The 9,533-nt window shown below is 65.4% G+C and overlaps 1 pseudogene; it reads left to right on the top strand.

Annotated features, from left to right (window-relative positions):
• The first annotated feature begins 278 nt into the window (after positions 1-278).
• LOC135273016 (uncharacterized) lies at positions 279-7,656 on the top strand (annotated as a pseudogene).
• Positions 7,657-9,533: the final 1,877 nt, after the last annotated feature.

Below are 9,533 nucleotides of genomic sequence, written 5' to 3' on the forward strand. Positions count from 1 at the left end.
ACCCCGCCAGCACCCCACACCTTCCACCTCCCCCACACCCCACCAGCACCCCACACCTTCCACCTCCCCCACACCCCGCCAGCACCCCACACATTCCACCTCCCCCACACCCCACCAGCACCCCACACCTTCCACCTCCCCCACACCCCACCAGCACCCCACACCTTCCACCTCCCCCACACCCCACCAGCACTTCACACCTTCCACCTCCTCCACACCCCACCAGCACCCCACACCTTCCACCTCCTCCACACCCCACCAGCACCCCACACCCTCCACCTCCTCCCCCACACCCCACCAGCACCCCCACACCCACCACCTCCTCCCCCACACCCCACCAGCACCCCCACACCCACCACCTCCTCCTCCGCACCCCACCAGCACCCCCACACCCTCCACCTCCTCCTCCGCACCCCACCAGCACCCCCACACCCTCCACCTCCTCCCCCACACCCCACCAGCACCCCCGCACCCTCCACCTCCTCCCCCACACCCCACCAGCACCCCCAAACCCACCACCTCCTCCTCCACACCCCACCAGCACCCCACACCTTCCACCTCCTCCACACCCCACCAGCACCCCCACACCCTCCACCTCCTCCTCCACACCCCACCAGCACCCCACACCTTCCACCTCCTCCACACCCCACCAGCACCCCACACCCACCACCTCCTCCTCCGCACCCCACCAGCACCCCCACACCCTCCACCTCCTCCTCCGCACCCCACCAGCACCCCCACACCCTCCACCTCCTCCCCCACACCCCACCAGCACCCCCACACCCACCACCTCCTCCTCCACACCCCACCAGCACCCCACACCTTCCACCTCCTCCACACCCCACCAGCACCCCACACCCTCCACCTCCTCCCCCACACCCCACCAGCACCCCCGCACCCTCCACCTCCTCCCCCACACCCCACCAGCACCCCCACACCCTCCACCTCCCCCACACCCCACCAGCACCCCCACACCCTCCACCTCCTCCTCCGCACCCCACCAGCACCCCCACACCCTCCACCTCCTCCCCCACACCCCACCAGCACCCCCGCACCCTCCACCTCCTCCCCCACACCCCACCAGCACCCCCAAACCCACCACCTCCTCCTCCACACCCCACCAGCACCCCACACCTTCCACCTCCTCCACACCCCACCAGCACCCCCACACCCTCCACCTCCTCCTCCACACCCCACCAGCACCCCACACCTTCCACCTCCTCCACACCCCACCAGCACCCCACACCCACCACCTCCTCCTCCGCACCCCACCAGCACCCCCACACCCTCCACCTCCTCCTCCGCACCCCACCAGCACCCCCACACCCTCCACCTCCTCCCCCACACCCCACCAGCACCCCCACACCCACCACCTCCTCCTCCACACCCCACCAGCACCCCACACCTTCCACCTCCTCCACACCCCACCAGCACCCCACACCCTCCACCTCCTCCCCCACACCCCACCAGCACCCCCGCACCCACCACCTCCTCCTCCACACCCCACCAGCACCCCCACAGCCTCCACCTCCCCCACACCCCACCAGCACCCCCACACCCTCCACCTCCTCCTCCACACCCCGCCAGCACCCCACACCTTCCACCTCCCCCACACCCGCCAGCACCCCACACCTTCCACCTCCCCCACACCCCACCAGCACCCCACACCTTCCACCTCCTCCACACCCCACCAGCCCCCCCACACCCACCACCTCCTCCTCTGCACCCCACCAGCACCCCACACCTTCCACCTCCTCCACACCCCACCAGCCCCCCCACACCCACCACCTCCTCCTCTGCACCCCGCCAGCACCCCACACCTTCCACCTCCCCCACACCCCACCAGCACCCCACACCTTCCACCTCCCCCACACCCCGCCAGCACCCCACACCTTCCACCTCCCCCACACCCCACCAGCACCCCACACCTTCCACCTCCCCCACACCCCGCCAGCACCCCACACATTCCACCTCCCCCACACCCCACCAGCACCCCACACCTTCCACCTCCCCCACACCCCACCAGCACCCCACACCTTCCACCTCCTCCACACCCCACCAGAACCCCCACACCGTCCACCTCCTCCCCCACACCCCACCAGCACCCCCACACCTTCCACCTCCTCCTCCACACCCCACCAGCACCCCACACCTTCCACCTCCTCCACACCCCACCAGAACCCCACACCTTCCACCTCCTCCACACCCCACCAGAACCCCCACACCGTCCACCTCCTCCCCCACACCCCACCAGCACCCCCACACCTTCCACCTCCTCCTCCACACCCCACCAGCACCCCACACCTTCCACCTCCTCCACACCCCACCAGCACCCCCACACCCTCCACCTCCTCCCCCACACCCCACCAGCACCCCCGCACCCTCCACCTCCTCCTCCACACCCCACCAGCACCCCACACCCACCACCTCCTCCCCCACACCCCACCATAACCCCCACACCCACCACCTCCTCCCCCACACCCCACCAGCACCCCACACCTTCCACCTCCTCCTCCACACCCCACCAGCACCCCACACCCACCACCTCCTCCTCCACACCCCACCAGCACCCCCACACCCACCACCTCCTCCTCCACACCCCACCAGCACCCCCACACCTTCCACCTCCTCCTCCACACCCCACCAGCACCCCACACCCACCACCTCCTCCTCCACACCCCACCAGCACCCCCACACCTTCCACCTCCTCCTCCACACCCCACCAGCACCCCCACACCTTCCACCTCCTCCTCCGCACCCCACCAGCACCCCACACCCACCACCTCCTCCTCCACACCCCACCAGCACCCCCACACCTTCCACCTCCTCCCCCACACCCCACCAGCACCCCCACACCTTCCACCTCCTCCTCCACACCCCACCAGCACCCCACACCCACCACCTCCTCCTCCACACCCCACCAGCACCCCCACACCCACCACCTCCTCCTCCACACCCCACCAGCACCCCCACACCTTCCACCTCCTCCCCCACACCCCACCAGCACCCCACACCCACCACCTCCTCCCCCACACCCCACCATAACCCCCACACCCACCACCTCCTCCCCCACACCCCACCATAACCCCCACACCCACCACCTCCTCCCCCACACCCCACCAGCACCCCACACCTTCCACCTCCTCCTCCACACCCCACCAGCACCCCACACCCACCACCTCCTCCTCCACACCCCACCAGCACCCCCACACCTTCCACCTCCTCCTCCGCACCCCACCAGCACCCCCACACCTTCCACCTCCTCCTCCACACCCCACCAGCACCCCCACACCCTCCACCTCCTCCTCCACACCCCACCAGCACCCCACACCTTCCACCTCCTCCTCCACACCCCACCAGCACCCCCACACCCTCCACCTCCTCCTCCACACCCCACCAGCACCCCACACCCACCACCTCCTCCCCCACACCCCACCATAACCCCCACACCCACCACCTCCTCCCCCACACCCCACCATAACCCCCACACCCTCCACCTCCTCCACACCCCACCAGCACCCCCACACCCTCCACCTCCTCCTCCACACCCCACCAGCACCCCACACCTTCCACCTCCTCCCCCACACCCCACCAGCACCCCACACCTTCCACCTCCTCCACACCCCACCAGCACCCCCACACCCACCACCTCCTCCCCCACACCCCACCAGCACCCCCACACCCACCACCTCCTCCCCCACACCCCACCAGCACCCCCACACCCACCACCTCCTCCACACCCCACCAGCACCCCCACACCCTCCACCTCCTCCTCCACACCCCACCAGCACCCCCACACCTTCCACCTCCTCCTCCGCACCCCACCAGCACCCCCACACCCACCACCTCCTCCCCCACACCCCACCAGCACCCCCACACCCACCACCTCCTCCACACCCCACCAGCACCCCCACACCCTCCACCTCCTCCTCCACACCCCACCAGCACCCCCACACCTTCCACCTCCTCCTCCGCACCCCACCAGCACCCCCACACCCACCACCTCCTCCCCCACACCCCACCAGCACCCCCGCACCCTCCACCTCCTCCCCCACACCCCACCAGCACCCCCGCACCCTCCACCTCCTCCCCCACACCCCACCAGCACCCCCACACCTTCCACCTCCTCCTCCGCACCCCACCAGCACCCCCACACCCTCCACCTCCTCCCCCACACCCCACCAGCACCCCCACACCTTCCACCTCCTCCTCCACACCCCACCAGCACCCCCGCACCCTCCACCTCCTCCCCCACACCCCACCAGCACCCCCACACCTTCCACCTCCTCCTCCACACCCCACCAGCACCCCACACCCACCACCTCCTCCCCCACACCCCACCAGCACCCCCACACCTTCCACCTCCTCCTCCGCACCCCACCAGCACCCCCACACCCTCCACCTCCTCCCCCACACCCCACCAGCACCCCTGCACCCTCCACCTCCTCCTCCGCACCCCACCAGCACCCCCACACCCACCACCTCCTCCCCCACACCCCACCAGAACCCCCACACCCTCCACCTCCTCCTCCACACCCCACCAGCACCCCCACACCCACCACCTCCTCCTCCACACCCAGCCAGTCTGAGCCTTGGGGACCCAACTGACGCCATAGCCCATGCTGAGGCTGGAACCTGGGACAGTCACGGCGCCGTCCACCCTCTATACTCAAGTTTCACAGGCAGGACACCTACACAACACCCTGAGTGAAGGATGCTGCCCTCAGGACACAGTCTGGCAGAGTAGCCTGGGATGAGGCCACCATGGCTGCCCCTCTTGCGGGAATGTCCAGCAGCCTCCATCGCTTGGGTGGTGGAATTTAGGTTTCAGGGAAAAGTAGTCTTTGATTGGGTGGCCTACAGGTCCCCTATCTGTCTCCCCGTTAACTGACATGAGTCCCTCCTGGTCTCCTACTCTGATCAGGGCCAGACAACTACGGGGTGGAGGCCGACCCAGCAGCCATGGGGTGGAGGTTGACCCAGCAGCCACGGGGTGGAGGTTGACCCAGCAGCCACGGGTGCAGGCCGACCCTGCTCCTGCGTCCTCACCCAGGATCCTGCAGGAGGTCAGAAGGGACCCGGGCTAAGAAAACAATGAGAGGAACGGTTCTGCTGAATAAAAACATGTAATTATAGAAAACGAAAGCCCGCAGTTCCAATTACTAAATGACGCCGCGCCTCTCCATTTTCCTATGTGGCCATAAATAAAACAGAGCTGACAGAAGCAGCACCTGTCCGCTTTCCTATACAGTAATGAATCACATAGAGAAGGCGGTCGTTGACCGTAGCACAGCAACGACTTCTGCCGCGCGCTTTCTTCAACGAGCACGTAAACAGCGAGTGTGCTGTGGACCACCGCGACCTTGTAAGATGCACAGACAGCGCTCCAGCGCCTTCGTGGCTCCTTCTGCTTCTACTGAGCAGACGTTTACTAAGTGGAGGCGCAGTCCGGGGCCCAGACCTGCCCATCCGGGAGCAGGATGAGGACCCGAGGAAGGGAAGGCTCCGAGAGGGGCGGTCAGACCGCCGGCCCCCCACCCACCCTGCGACCACTGGGCTCAGCTCCAGCCCCTTTTGTCGTCCCCCGGGTCTGGCGTGCAGTGCGAGGGCACTGATCTCGTGGGGCTGTGTGAGGGCCCAGAGCAGGTCACCCTGCGGTGCGGGTCAGGGAGGGCTTCCTGTAGGCGGTGGTGCGAAGGGGTCTGGGTGAAGGGAGGCAGGCGTGACCCGAGAGCCAGCGGTAGAACCACTTTAGAGTCTCTGTAGTCGTGTGTAAAGAATGAACTGAACACAACACAGCAGGGTGTCCCACGGGAACACGGCAGGGACTCTCAGGCCTTGTGCCCACCCAGCTCAGTGCCCTGCTCTGGCCAGGCCTCAGGGAGCGGAGACACAGGCCTCGGGCCACCTCTGGCCCCTCCCAGGGTTTCTGCAGTTATAAATTAGGGGATCGTCTAAGGACATCCCCTCCCTCAACCCCCCTGCCTGCCACGGACACCACCTGACCCAGGTGGCCCTCAGGAGCTCTCAGGGGTCCTGGCCCTGGGCTGAGAGCAGCCGGCGACCTGGGCCCCTCAGCCTCACTGCCCGCCTTCCACCGCTGCTTCCAAGTCAGGAGCTGGTCCCGGCCCAAAGCCCCGCAGTGTGTGGACGCTGACGTGCATCTGTGTCTCCTGACGGAGTCACACCTGGTGCCTGGACTGTGGCTGCAGGTGGGGGCCCCAGGCCTGGCCAGAGGAGGCAGAGGATGTGAGCTCCAGTTCCAAACCCCAGTCCCCGCAGACAGCGCTGGTGGCTCTGGAAGCTGCTGAGTGGCAGGCGGGGGTGGAGCCAAAACACGGACGCTGCACAAGGCGTGAAACAAACTCCAGCAAACTGCCTTTCGTGGCCAGATGTCGCTCCAGTTGCTCCAGGCGCAGACCCGGCTTGTTTCAAAGGGATGCTCTAGAAAGTCAGAGGAACGCAGCTTCTCCAAAGAAACCAAGAAATCAACTGCTTTCCGCCCACCCTGGATGTCCGTCGCCATAACAATGTCCCCGTGAGTCACACTGCCTCGTCCACGCCCCTGGGCACGGCACTGTGAGGTGGGGTCTTGGCCCCGCCTGGCCTGGGGACTTGCTTGGGCCAGGCGATGTGGCAGAGACGCCCCGTGAATTTCTGAGCCGGCGTCCACAGCTGGACAGCCTCCTGTGCCCTCCCGGGACACTGAGGCCATGGTCACAAAGAACCCCCCTCACACCTAGCCAGAGGGCCGTCACGGCTGCAGCCCCCACAGCGGTGGCCAGACAGTGGAGTGGACTCCAGAGGGGTCCGTCAGAGGTGCCTGGGTCCCTCAGGGCTGCTATGAGAAAGTGGCTTAGACTGGGTGGCTTCTAAACAGCAGACGCTTGGGCCAAGCGCAGTGGCTGACACCTGTAATCCCAGCACTTTAGGGGAGGATCCCTTGAGGCCAGGAGTTTGAGACCAGCCTGGGCAGCACAGGGAGACCCCGTCTCTACCATTTAAGAACGTAGCCAGGCGGGGCGGTGTGAGCCTGTGGGCCCGGCTTCTGCGGAGGCCCAGGCAGGAGGACGGCTTTTGTGTGGAAGGCCATGGAGGCAGTGAGCCACGTTCACACCGCTCCTCCAGCCTGGGCCACAGAGCAGTACCTTGTCTCAAAATAAATTTCTACAGAAGGAAAAATAAGTAACAACAAAAATGTATCTCTTCTGGTACTAGAGGCTGGGAAATCTGAAATCGGGGTGCTGGGAGACAAGGTTCTGGTGAGGGCGCGTTCCTCACCGACCCCGTGCCGCGTTCCTCACGGACCCCCCGTTCCTCACGGACCCCCGTTCCTCACAGACTCCCTGTTCGCCGTGGACCCTGCGCCTTCAGTGTATCCTCGTGCGTGGAAGACGCAGAGGAGCCCCCGCCTCTTTCCTGAGGGCCCCCATTCACGCAGGCGCTGACCTCATGGGGTCAGGGCTTCAGCAGATGAATCTGGGCGACGGCCACATTCAGGCCGCAGCGCGGCGTGCGTGGCCACAGCCCGCCTTCAGGGACACCGAAAGGGCAGGACGGGTCGCCCAGCCCTGGAAGAAGCCAGTGAGCTTTCCTGGAGCGGAGCGGAGATGCCTGTGGCTGCGGCTGCAGTTTCAGCGCCTGGGAGGGTGCTGAGCGCCTGGTCTCTAACACAGGGCACTGCTGATTTGTGAGCCTTGGGCGAGTGCACACCTAAAGCCACGTGCCAGCCTGGCAGGCGCCGGGGCCTGGGCTCTGCAGAACAGACCCAGCGGCCCTCCCGGGGCAGTGCCTGGGGTGTGCGTTCTGCGCCCTCCTCTTGGCTGTGGGGCCCGCCTGTGTGGAAATGTGAGTGCCGGGCCAGGTTATCCCAGGGACGTGAGTGCGGGTCTGCAGGTCACAGGAAGATGACGGTGACGGAAACAGTGAGAAGAAACCCCAGCACACACCGCGGCCCGAGAAACCAGCTGCACCTCAGCCGGGGCGTCTCCGCCTCCCCAAACCCCTCTTTCCACCCGAAGAAAGTGGGTCAGGAGCTGCAGGGCGGGGGCCTGCTGGGACCCGGGTGCTTCGCCGACTGCCCGCAGCCTTGCCTGGCTTCTCACTCGGACACTCACTGAGGAGACAGGGGCCCAGCTGCAGACCACACAGCCTGGGTGAGAGACGGGGTCTGCTGCTGGCCCCGGCTGCACTCCATCCAGGTCGGACACGAGGGGCTCCAGGCACCGTGGGCCGTCGGTGCCCGCATTTCCTTCGATCGCTAACCATTCCACTTTCGAGCAGAGAATGGGAGTCCTCCCGGAACACGCACACATTTCCCGCATATTCTTTCTTTGGATCTTTATTTGGGTCTGGATCAGTGTGGAAATTCCCCATGCGGGAAGGTTTCCTTGGCGATCACGGTCCCTTGAGGTCCTGGTCACTGTGGCTGGCTGTCCAGCCTGGTCGGTCCTGGGGCCACAGCAAGTTCAAGGGCTGGGTGAGCTGCCGAGGCCCAGGCGTCACCCTTTTTCATCAGAGGTTGAGGGGGGACCGACTTGCTGCCATGCCTGCGCCAGGGGAGGCACACGGTGGGCACCTGCAAGGACCCTTGCCACCGCTGCAGCGGGAAACAGAAGCAAGAGGTGAGAATGAGGGAGCTGTCAAGAGCATGGGCGGGAGGCTGCCGTGTCAGGAGCACCCCCCAGGGAGGTGGGCGCCAGGAATCCAGCAGCAGGAGGGCCCCAGCAGCTGTGACAGGGAGCGCCGGCCATGGGAGTGTGCAGCTCCCATTATGGGAGTGTGGCATGGGTCTCAGGCCTTGTGGGAATGGAGCTCCCTCCTCTGACACCCCATCTAATTTTTAAGGGCTTCATTAGCATTAAAAAATAACATAACAAGTTCTTACACAAATCATGGGCAGTTGGATGTAACGGACTAAAGATGCTTTAGGAAACACGTTTATCCAATGGCGAAACCATCTGGCACAGTGCCCAGCGCTGAGCGCTCCGACTGCCTGGGGAACACACGGTGTGGGTCTCCTCTGCCAACGGAAGCAAAGCAGCTCATGCCCTCTTCCAACGAGGGACGGAGCCCCAGGGACTGGTGGAGCCCTGTCCCACATGTGGCCACATGCACGCAGGGTCTCAGGACTGGTGGGAGCCGGTCCCACACGTGGTCACACACATGCAGGGTCTCAGGACTGGTGGGAACCTATCCCACATGTGACCACACGCACATGGGGTCTCGGGCCTGGTGGGAGCCTGTCCCACATGTGGCCACACGCACGAGGGGTCTCGGGCCTGGTGGGAGCCTGTCCCACATGTGGCCACACGCACGAGGGGTCTCGGGCCTGGTGGGAGCCCGTCCCACATGTGGCCACACGCACGAGGGGTCTCGGGAGAGGAAGGTGAGAAGGGTGGGATGTGCATGATGGAAAATACCTGTTTAGCAAAGGAAGATGTCTCCCATCCATGAGCTCAGCTGTCACTGCAGGAAAGCAGGAAAAAAAGAGCAAATTAAATTCAGAGCAAGCAGAAAGAAAGTGAATAATA

This window comes from Aotus nancymaae, unplaced genomic scaffold, assembly GCF_030222135.1.
Source record: "Aotus nancymaae isolate 86718 unplaced genomic scaffold, 86718_ANA_hifiasm-v0.15.2.pri h1tg000193l, whole genome shotgun sequence".
In the NCBI taxonomy this organism is placed as follows: domain Eukaryota; kingdom Metazoa; phylum Chordata; class Mammalia; order Primates; family Aotidae; genus Aotus; species Aotus nancymaae.